Source organism: Lissotriton vulgaris, chromosome 5, assembly GCF_964263255.1.
Source record: "Lissotriton vulgaris chromosome 5, aLisVul1.2, whole genome shotgun sequence".
NCBI lineage: Eukaryota > Metazoa > Chordata > Amphibia > Caudata > Salamandridae > Lissotriton > Lissotriton vulgaris.
In genome coordinates, this window is record NC_141693.1 from 431,387,097 (window position 1) to 431,398,647 (window position 11,551).

The window sequence follows — 11,551 nt, forward strand, 5'->3', positions numbered from 1 at the left end:
ATGGTGTTTTTGACTGTTGTCCAGTTCCCCCCTTGATCAACGTTCTGCCGTGGGGGATAAAAAAAAGTGAGAGGTCTGACAACAATGGTTGAATTATCGCCACGTACATTCCATGAACAAAGATGTTGAGCTGTATAGGGATCTGCAAAGGAGACTACTATACAGTCACCAGCAATGGACTTAGGCGTGGGACCTACCCAGGGTACTCTACGTACCATTAGTATCTTACTTCTTAGATGGTTAGGAAGCTGTCTATTTACATTAAGCCAGTAAATAACCTTATTTTTTAGTGACCAATGATTCTCTTGAGTTTGTGGCTCCAGGGCAGGCACACCAGCTAACACTATGACATATGGCCTAGCTTCTGGTGGTAGATCTATGAATCCCCCACGAAAATTAGGACGGTTAGGTTGCTGGGGATATGTACACGTGGTCGCTGGCTTATTAGGTTGATGGGCTATAGCCTGAGACCTCTGTTTAGATGGTGCTATGCCTTGTGGGGGGCGAGGGATTGGGGCTGTAGTTTGTGGGATAGTAGCTGTGGGGGTACAAACCTTTGTACAGGGTTTGGGTATGGGTTTGGGGTTTGGGGGGGGGCATAACCGGGGCATCTAGCACTGGGGCCTGTGAGGTGCGCTCATCACCCTTAGAGATGTTAGCTTCCATTTGTTTTAGACTAAGACTAGCTAAAGTAACTATAGTCTTATCCATTTCTAGTAGACTGTTTTCAATACGAGTAAGTCTAAGTTCCAAGGGAGTTAAAAGCTGTTTTAATCTAATCCAAATAATTTTAAGGAATTCTTCATCACCCCCCTGATGCTTCCCTGGCTCACTCAACCGTCCCTCAATGGCCCTCTCAGCAGTATTTACAAGAGAATTCCCCGTTGTTAAGTCTAACACAGCGCTGTCTAAACCAGTGCCGATTTCCTCTCCCGGTGTGCAAATATTAGCCTCAGGAGCATCAGTACCTACCCCGTTTAAGACCAGAGGTCGACGGTTATTAAAAAATTGAGACCTCGCAATTTTGGCCTTTTTACGTGCATAGGCTGATCTGGCAAGACATTTCCTTTTGTGAATAACATCTCTTTTTTTTTACACTTACTGCTTGCTTTGGCAACTCAAATTTGTTGGGAAACCCCATGCCTGACCCTGTGATGTTTGACGCCAAAATCTTAGTGGGCTTTGGGGAAGTCGATGATGGAATAAGAAGAGGCTCCGACGGTGGTGTTGTTGGTAAATGATGGATATCCGCCTGTATTATCAATGGTCGAGGACCAGACAGACGCTCCGGAGTTATAACAGAGGCAATATTACCTAAAGATGATTTTTTAGAAGACGCTAGGTTCAGGGATAGTCTTCGTGCTGCTTCTAACTCCAAGGACACTCTATGTTGCATTTTACTGATTTCCATATCAATGGCCTTATTGGTCTTAGTGAGGAAATCATCAAGAGTCCCATTGGGCTTGTGCTCCCCCTTAGCAGTTTTGCTACGACTACCCCGTGTGCACATAATGGTTTGGGAGAAAGAACAAAATAACAGAATATAAATATGACAGCGGGTAAACAAGGGGGGTGGCCCAGGCCAGGCCTCTCAGACCTCGAACGGCCTCAAACGGCCCGCTCTTAGCCCGGTCTTCGCCCCGAGCTCCGCCCCGCGCGCCTCCCGCGGTGCACGTTACCAGGGCCGCTTATGATTGACAGGGAGGCGTGGAAGAGGAACCAGCTGTTGATGACAGCAGGAATGCTGGTCCTCGTAGTCCCGCTCGCCGCGCCTCTCGCCGCCTCTGCGGCCAGGAAAGGTAGTCACTCCGCCCAGGGGTCTAGGTGAGGGCAGGGACCGTGAAGAGCTACTCCTGTAGCAAGGAACAAGGTTCATTTGGCAGAGTCTCTCTCGAGCGGCATAATAACTCTAATTGTCAATGCACTTGATCAAGAGATCTGGGATGTATCTACAGTTTTGATTTTTGATAACATGATAGATAATTCATGTTCCCACTGCAAAGCATATTTAACATGCAGATCACAGAGTGATATTTTATGCAACTAGCTCAATGGGTTACTGCTTTTGTCACAGAGATGCTTTTGTTATTTGGAGTTGATCTGTTTCAATACTTATAATGTAGCACATTGAGCTATGAATTGGCATCAACGCTCTATATTTGCACATTGCAAGTATAGGTTTAGAACTTTTTTTCTCAATTATTTGTTATTCTGAGATTGATTACATAAAAAGGGTTCCTTTAGGTAGTAATAGAATTGTATTAGTATGTTACCCCTCTCACTGTGTTAGATTTCAAATCTTGAGTTTATGGGCTAGATTTACCTACACTTTACTCAAGGTTTACATCATAAAAAATGACACAAACCTACTTACTTAAGTAGAAATGGATTTGTATCAAAAAGTTGCACCTCCTTGAGGCATCTTTGAAGTTGGGAAAGAGATTTCTTTTCTTCAAACCTTTCAAACTTTGTATATGCACTTTATCTTCCAGCAGACATACAAAGTGGTATAGTTTTGTGATGAAATCTGTGAAGAAGGAGGTCCTTGTGGGTGTGGGCACCTATAAAGCTTGTCGCACCGGGTGCCATTAACGCTAAAGCCGGCCCTGTTCCAGTATTTGGCAAATTACTTTTCGAAGACCTACTAATCTTTTAGAATTCGCTTTTTCAAGTATTGATGCAATGGAACAGTAGGAGACATAGCTCACTGACACTGATGGCCACCATAAACTGAAGGGATCAGCACGCCGGTGGTCAATACCTCGGTTAAAGGCTCCTTTTGGATATATTTCCCCTTTGTATGAACCGATTCTACTCCTCTTGATCACCTTCAGATCAGTGGAGTATAGATCTAGCAAACTCTGCTCAGCCCTTGGTTTCTTAGGGTATATGGTTTGGCACCCCTACTTCTTTGCGGAGTCGTTTTACCAAACCCATAAACTCTGCCTTGGAATCATATGAGTGCTCAACCATCCCAGCACAATCTGTTCAGCTGTTAGGCCACATCCATATTTCTTAACTTGTGTGAAAGTCATACACAAGTGGTATGGTTGTTTATGATCACATACAGTGAGCACATTCTCTGTTGAAATGGCTTTGTGAAGTAAAGAAAACCCAGCAACAAATACTGGAAGGTTCACTTGAGGTCTTGCTTGGGAATATTTGCAAGGGTTTGTTGTAAATCTGGACTTAGGGACATTGTTCAGTACCTTTTTACTGGTGGACAAACAGGGATATCATTTTAAATATTAGGTACATATGGACCAAGGCTTTTGCAACTAAAACAAAAATCGGCTTGTGACCCACCCGTGGATCCTGACTCAATATTTGGGAAACACTGGCCTACGGTGTTCCCTCCACTTATTTCATGTAGTTTTGTAGTACACTAGTGCCAGATAAACAATATTAAGGCATTCATCCCGTCAACTCTGGAGACCTGGCAGGCAACTCACTACAGCACTGTTCTCCTCAGCAGTGCCCCTGGCTCATAAGAAAGCCTCCAATGGCAACACAGTGGTGGGTTAACTCTTGTATCACTACATCCTGCCTTGGTGGCATGCCAGGTGTTGTTAATGTTTTTTTTGTTACTCTTCATCAAAGGAAAAACAATAAGTTGGTTAAGTGTTACAGAACAGCGGTAGACATTCATGAAAACAAAAACCTCTGAGGCATTCCCCATTAGTGTTTCATCCGAAACATTAAGCTAAAACATAATGAATATATGGAACAATTTATTTCAAAAGGCACGCCAGGGTTCTCTGTGTATGCTAAGTGCTGTAACGCAAAATGATGGGGCCCCCTGCAGAATGTAGGAGGAGCCCGAGTCCCTCATATTTCACAGATATTCATTCACCTTGGGCTGAATGGGGCTTTTTTGAAAGCTTAGAGACCCCTGAAGATTTGGGTGCCCCAACGGATTACGCCCCTGTGTGTGATGATTTTACTTCCGCTTTCAGTTGATATGCAAGGTAATTTTCTTGTCCAACTGGAATGGCAATCTACTGTGTCATCGAAAATGTGGTCTGTCCTTGTGTGGTATAATTCTTTTTGTAGTAGCAACAGCGGAGGTGAGGATAAGGGACCTTTTTAGGTCAATCCTTCCACACAACACTTCTATTTGGTTGTGTAAGACATATTGTGGGTTTACATAGAACATAGAGGGGCTTGCAGCCCACCCATTACTTATCATTGGTTGGCTTTACTGTCACTCTAATTTACTTGCTTCTTATTCGATGGCTTGTCTTGGCCATCTTGTGTCTGTCCCTCCCCTGGAGCATTTACTTTTTGCTTGTGATCTTCCACTATTCACATTTTAGGGAACTACTTTTTTCTTTTATATTATGCACTCCACAAGATGGCATTTTTTTTCTAGCTGTCTCCCTGGTTTGCTTCTCTTTCCCCTCTTCACTCTTTGTTGTTCTCTCTCTCCACTGTGCTTCTACCCGTACCTCCACGTGTTGTGCTTGCCCTAGTTTGCTTCTGTCGCACTGCTTTCCGGCCTGTGCGCTTCTCACCCCATACTTCAGGTTGCCACCTTTGTCCTCTGCTTTGCTTTTATCGGTTCCCCACCCACGCCTTCTGTGTTGTTCCCAATCCCCATTGTTCCTCTACCTGTGTTGCTTCTGCTTCCTTTATAGCTTCTGCCACCCCACCTCCTGTGTGTTGCTTTCCCGCCACCCAGTTTAAAAAATAACACTCTTGTGAAGTTTTATTTACGTATCCAACTGGGATAGGATGAATGAAAAGAAAAGCACCAGAGTCATTTTGTAGGTGCGCACACGCATGGTACCCACACCTACAGAATTATGCAGGTGGTTGCATCAAATATTTTTCTTTAACCAGGCTGCATAGCATCACAGAGGCTGGGTAGCATCCCATAAAACTACTAGCAAAGCCAGTAGGTTCCAAAAGCAAAAACTATTGGCTTGGACATTGTTTGTTTCTCTAGTCATATCACTCTTATTGAGTACTGCAGCGCTCCCCATTGGATGCCTTTTCAATGCAGTGGTTTGTGTCTGGAACCCTGAGAGACCAGAAAACTTGAACATTGAGGGCCTCATTTATAAGGTTTTGCTGTAGGGCTGCGCCACAGGCCTTCCTGCTGCGTTGCCCTATGGCAAAAGTAAAGGGCAGGAATGCGCTGTATCTATCAGATACAGCACATTCTTATCCTTATCCCCTGCGGCGGCACACAATAGGTTGCAGTGTGCCAACGCAGGCACCTTTGCACCACGGTGCAAGGGTACCTGCGTTGCGGGGGATGATTTTGTTTGTGCAGGAAACCTTCCTACTCAAAAACAATCACAAGAGGCTTTTTTCCTCTCAGTGCACATAGAAAAATAACAAGGAGAAATAGCAATATTTCTCCTCGTTGTGCCTCCCTTACACCTCCCCTGGGCAGTTGTACGTTTTTGGTGCTGCCTCAAATTTACGATATCTCGTAAACCTAGGGCAGTCTCAAAAGCAATGGATATTTCTGAGAACGACCACAGCAACACCCATTGCATGCCCCTTTAACGCAGAAAACTGCGTTCAAGGGACAATATTTATGAGGCAGCATAAAGCCAAAAAGAGTGGCTTAGTGCTGCTTCGTAAATATGGAGCAGGCTCCAGCGCCACGGAACGTCACAAAAAGTGACATTCCGGCAGCACAAGGGTCTCATAAATGAGGCCCTCAGTATTCAAAATCAAAGTTAATATCAAAATGTATTGCCCTAAACACACATATTTTTGGGAAGGCAACAGGCATTACAGAGTAGTGACGTTTGATAAAGTGTGCTACATAGGTGCCCCATCAAGGATGTTTTTGTCCCATGTCTGATGGCTAGTCTGTGCCAAGCAATTTTGAGCGATAGTGTGGATGGTAGAGAATATGAATAATTATGAAAAATATCGTTAGAGTAACAAATGTTGGCGAATGGTAACAAAATAGTGAGCAAGTGGTAGCCTTTGTAGACTGTGGTTTACATTTCTGTCATACTTCAGCTGTACTCTGCAACTAACTACAGCAACCAGAAGGGAGTGTGAGACGAGCTGCCACATCCCATCGACTTAAAAGCCCTGAACTGGCTCCCTTATGAAGCAAGAATTCAATTAAAAATTGCCAGCATTACCCATAAAGCCCTACACTTCAATACCCCGAGATGCCTTGCTCAGAAGTTGTAACTTTTCACTAGTAGTAGATCCTCCAGCAGCTCTAGCACCTTACTGCTGAAACAACAGAGGGTATCTAAAAAGAAAACCTACAACTGAACTTTCTCAGGGATTGCCCCAAGAATTTGGAACTCCCTGGTCCCTGAAACCAGACTGAATCCCTCAACTGCATCTTTTAAGAAAGAGGTTAAAGTATTAATCATGAACAAATGTATGCCCTAGATGTGCGTTTCCCAAACTGTGGCCCGCGGACCCCCAGGGGTCCGTGAGACATTCCCAGGGGGTCCGCAGGACTCGAGTGCCTGTCGTCGTAGTGAAAAATGAAACGCCCATGCTGTAGTAGCAGGCCTCAGCAAGGCCCACCAGTGCAAGGGGTTCGCCCTTCTCTGCACAAAGTCCTCAGACCAATAGAAAGAAGTTGGCACAGAAACTGGAATAGAAAAGATAACATTTATTACACCTCATGAGGTGGTGCTACAGTTCAGACAGTACCCTTCGATTTTGCAAGAAGTAACACCACGAACTAAAAGAGCATGGTCCATTTATACCCACACAGGGGCTCAAAAGAAGGCGGTACAAACACAAGAGCAAGTTTCATGTACATATAAGGTAATATTGAAAGGCACAATCGATCAGTGGGAGGAGCTAACAGTTTTGGGAACTGGTAAACACATTCCTGTCTAGAACTAATCACTAACAGATGTAGACCCTACTGAGCATACGCGAAAGTGGGGATGCTAAATATAACTCGTTGCCGGGCAGATTTCAAGAGCAGGTAACAGGAAGATAGGATGAAGCACATGGTCGACACGCAGCAGCATGTAGCAAGCGAAATGGCTGCCATGAATACAAAATGGAGTCCACTGAATCTCACAATAATAGCTAAAACTAAGATGTCTTCTGCTAATGCTTAACCTAGTCGCTGTTAAATTACAGCAATGCGTCCTCACAGCACACAAGAGCTGGGAATGTTGGCGCAGGGGTGGCGAGAATAACAATACAATCGGGAGGCGGGGGCAGCGAATGGCAGTTGGCAGTCAAGGGGGCGGGCCACAGGGGGCGAAGCGGCTGGGGAAACGAGTGGAACAGAAGGCAAAAGGGGCACAAAAACAAGGAAAAACGAGTGGCACAGAAGCAGAAGGGCACAAAAAAACAAGGGGAACAGAGGGCAGAAGGGCACAAAAAACGAGGGGAAAACGAGTGGAACAGAGGGCAGAAAGGCACAAAAAACGAGTGGAACAGAGGGCAGAAAGGCAAATAAAACGAGTGGAACAGAGGGCAGAAGGGCACAAAAAACGAGGGGAAAACAAGTGGAACAGAGGGCAGAAAGGCCCAAAAAACGAGTGGAACAGAGGGCAGAAAGGCACAAAAAATGAGTGGAACAGAGGGCAGAAGGGCACAAAAATTGGGGGACAAACAAGTGGAATAGAGGGCAGAAAGGCACAAAAAATGAGTGGAACAGAGGGCAGAAAGGCACAAAAAACGAGGGAAAAACGAGTGTAACAGAGGGCAGAAAGGCACAAAAAACGAGTGGAAAAGAGGGCAGAAAGGTACAAAAAACGAGTGGAACAGAGGGCCAAAAGGCACAAAAAATGAGAGAAAAACAAGTGGAACAGAGGACAGAAAGGCACAAAAAACAAGTGGAACAGAAGGCAGAAAGGCACAAAAAACAAGGGGAACAGACGGCAGAAAGGCACAAAAAATGAGGGAAAAACGAGTGGAACAGAAGGCAAAAGGGGCACAAAAACGAGGGAAAAACGAGTGGCACAGAGGGTAGACAGGCACAAAAACCGAGAAATATAGGGGCAGCTAAGAGCAGAAGGCAGAACGGGCAGAGAGGCACGGGGGCAGCGAGGGGAACAGAAGGGAATACCGAGCAGAGACAAGGGCTGGCGAGGGGTACAGAAGGAAAGACCGGGCAGAGAGAGCACAGGGACAGCAAGGAGAACAGAGGGAAGAAAAAGGGGCACGGACCACGTACAGGCAGCGGGGGAAGACAGACAACAGCAGTCACAGACACAACAATGAAAATACAGGCAATACAATAAAAGCAATAAAGCGTTGAAAGGCACATGTGTATAGGTTACCGTTACTTGGCAGGCAGGTAAAAATAGATGCAGCCAGGATCAGAGTAGGATTTTTGTGCTGCTGTCCGATTGCTCACTTTCCACAAGCCCTTGGGTGAATTATGTGTGCTGTCAAGCTTTCATACTCAGACATATCAAGCTCTTATTCTGTGTAGCCTTTGCAGTTTGTTGTTGGCAAGGGGCAGTGGGAATCCTAACAGGAGAGGGTCATGTCAGGTGCCACACGAGGCCTCTCTGAAATATGCCTTAACTGCACTGCTCACCCCTTGGTGGTAAAATGTTGTTCTGCTGTCTGTGACTAAAGATTATGCCTAACAGGGGTTTATGGTAATTGGCATAGCATTGTTCCAGGATCTCGCTGAAACAATATGCCTCCTGTGCAGATACCTTCCTGCCATCTCTTGCACTTCCATGATGAATTCCTAATATAGACCTTGAATTTGCTCTGTACATTGGACTCATCGCTTTGTGCACTATCTTGTTAGAATTTTCACAATATTCGTTGCTCCTTGGGGCATGTCTTTATTATAAAATGCTTCATAATTGTATAATATTTTAGACCTTCTTAAACTGTGAATAGGTAAAAATGCTAATAATTCACAATCATTCAACCTGTTGCTGTAAGGAAGGGTCGCCACTCTGAGGCTCTGGAATGAGAATGCAGAGGTGCTTTTATGGCTGAGAGCAGGAGACTTGTACCACTAAATAATACACTGCTGTATGCATACATGTCCATGCCAATAGACCCAATTCAGGCTGTCTCCCTCTTACAATTGTCTCTGCTTCAAAAGCCGTTTTTAAAAATAAATGTAAATTGTACAAATTGCTTGGGGGTCCCCGGCTTCCAGTAGTGATTCAGTGGGGGTCCTCAGGAGTCAAAAGTTTGGGAACCACTGCCCTAGATCCTAGGATCTCCTCACCCCGTACCACTCTTGACTCGCCAGTTATTCCCTTATTACGGCCGGCAGTTATTGTTTTGATTTTGTTTTACCTATGGTGTTTGGTTTTGTACTACTGTATCTATCTGTTTCAATATTTTATGGTCATACGTCTCTGCTCTCTGAACGTGTGTAAAGCGCTTGGATACTTGCATGGGTCATGTTTGTGCTATATAAAACTTTTAAAATAAAATATGTGAAGAACTCCAGGCTTAAAGTGATGCAGGCACCCCTGAAGGCCGCTAGCAGTTTTCTAAAGCTGGTGTCATGCTTAGGGCTTTTTAATTCGAGGCCCATTAGGTTTAAGCCATCCTCATTTAGGAGACTCACTCGTCCCATACAGCAACCCTATTTTCAGAACCTGTGTGTCTTTTGGCTTCAAAGGCTACAAAGATGGGGTGGGTGCTGAGTGTCCTTCTCTCTGCAATGGGCTGCACTCTAACCCAGCTCCATTTCCTCTTGTCCAAGCAGGAATGATGCTTTACTTGGGAAGGGAAGAGCTTACATTGCTTCTGCCTACCTGTTCAAAGCAACAATGTGTTACGTTTCATATAGTGCTTAATAACTGTTGTTTTGCTCCTAAGCATTGGTAGACCGGAGAACTGGAGCACACCCTCGGCCCTAACAAGTATCACGCATCAGGCGTTACACCAACACATTTTAATGTGGTGGTCAGCATCGCCACATTAAAATGCGTTAATCACGCCTTAACCACCTTCACGCTCAGCCTGGGGGAAGCAGGTAGTGGCTGCAACTGCGGTAGGAACTGCATTTACAGAAGCAGTGAGTGTAGCATCCAATAGCTCAATGAATGAGGGCTGGGGAAGAGCCCTGGCGGGGCTGTATAGCCGGCTCCTGCACCATGTGGTTCTGTGACAGGAGTATGTCTGTGAGCCCGGGAGTCAGCCGTGAGAGACACAGCATAATTTTTCATTTTAAATGTGAATCAACAATGTTTAAATATTTCTGTGGAATGCAGGCCAGCAACTATAACACATAACAAACGTTTAACGCCGCTGGAGAGGCTTTGTCTAGAGCCAGTGCAATGCAATAAGAATGATAATAAACTAATCGAATGATACATTTTTAAATTTAAATGTCTCCTAGGTCGGATTTCCAGTGACGCTTCTGCAATAAGTGATGTGTAAGGTGGGTGTCTGGCATGTGCTCCATGTATAAACAGACCTGGGGCCCTTCCTGCGGGCGGGCGGAACTGCACCAGGCGGAGCTGCTGTGAGCAGGGCTGGGCCCAGGGTCGGATTGGTAAGGTGGGCACTCGGGCAATGGCAGAGGGGCCGGTGTTGAAGTTCCAGCTGTGAGCTGTTTTTGGGGGGTCGATTTGGGCTGTGTCTGGTGTGTTCAGATGTCGCCAGTGGCCCAGTGGGGCCCTGGGTGGCCTTTCTGGTGGCAGATGGGCATCCATTACCTCCCTTTTATCAACAGGCAGAGGTGTAACTCCCTTTCTCTCGCTGGGCCGACCAATTAATGTGTGCATACTGAGGGGGGTGCAGGGGTCCTGAGCAGAAGTGGCCTCGCTTGTTTTTAGGTGTTTATAAAACTTTGCCGAAGCAGTGTTTTGTGGAAAGGCAATATGCAAATGTGGGCCACTTTTTATTAGCGTGTCCGGGCGCTGATTTCTAATCCCAATCCAACCCCGGCTGGGCCCTGAGGGGTTGGGCTACTCCTGCACCTTGTCTGGCTGCTTCAGGTCCTTGCACTGCTGGCTGCAAAGATGCAAATTTCCCCCGTCTCACTACCCGGCCACTGGTGCAGTATCCCTGGTGGCAAACGACATCAACTACCAACAGGGGGCGCTGCATTACGTTTACCAGCCATACTGGATATCAGAAGCCAGCAGAGAGGTTAGTGGGGGACAGTACGGCAGAGAGAGTCAGTGGCAGCTGGAGGCTCCTGATGGTTAGAGTGGTGGAGGCAGGGAGAAGGGGATACCGAGGAGGGCAGGGTGTGTTTGGAGTGTTGTGTATATCCTCGGGCTTGTGGTGATGTTGGCGCAGCAAACCACGAGGCAGGCACACCAATCGCTGGTATTGTAATAACTGTTGTGTGCTGGGACCCCAGCAGCTTAATGCGTCATACCCAGGACCAATCAAACGCTCCCCAATCCAGAGGTGAGGAGACCCTTAACCCTGCGCATGCATAGCTACCAAGTTTTCCATCTGCCCATGTGTGACATTTCCATGTTTGCCGGTGTGCTTATGTGTCACATTGGATGCTGTTTGAATGACAGTTTATCGCGAACTGAGCAAAGTATTTATGCCCTGAACCCTTCTCATGCCCTCCAGGTGTATTGTGAGAGTTGTGAGAGGGTTGCAGTGCCGCAGTGCCAGGTGTCCATTCCAGGTGAGTGGAGCA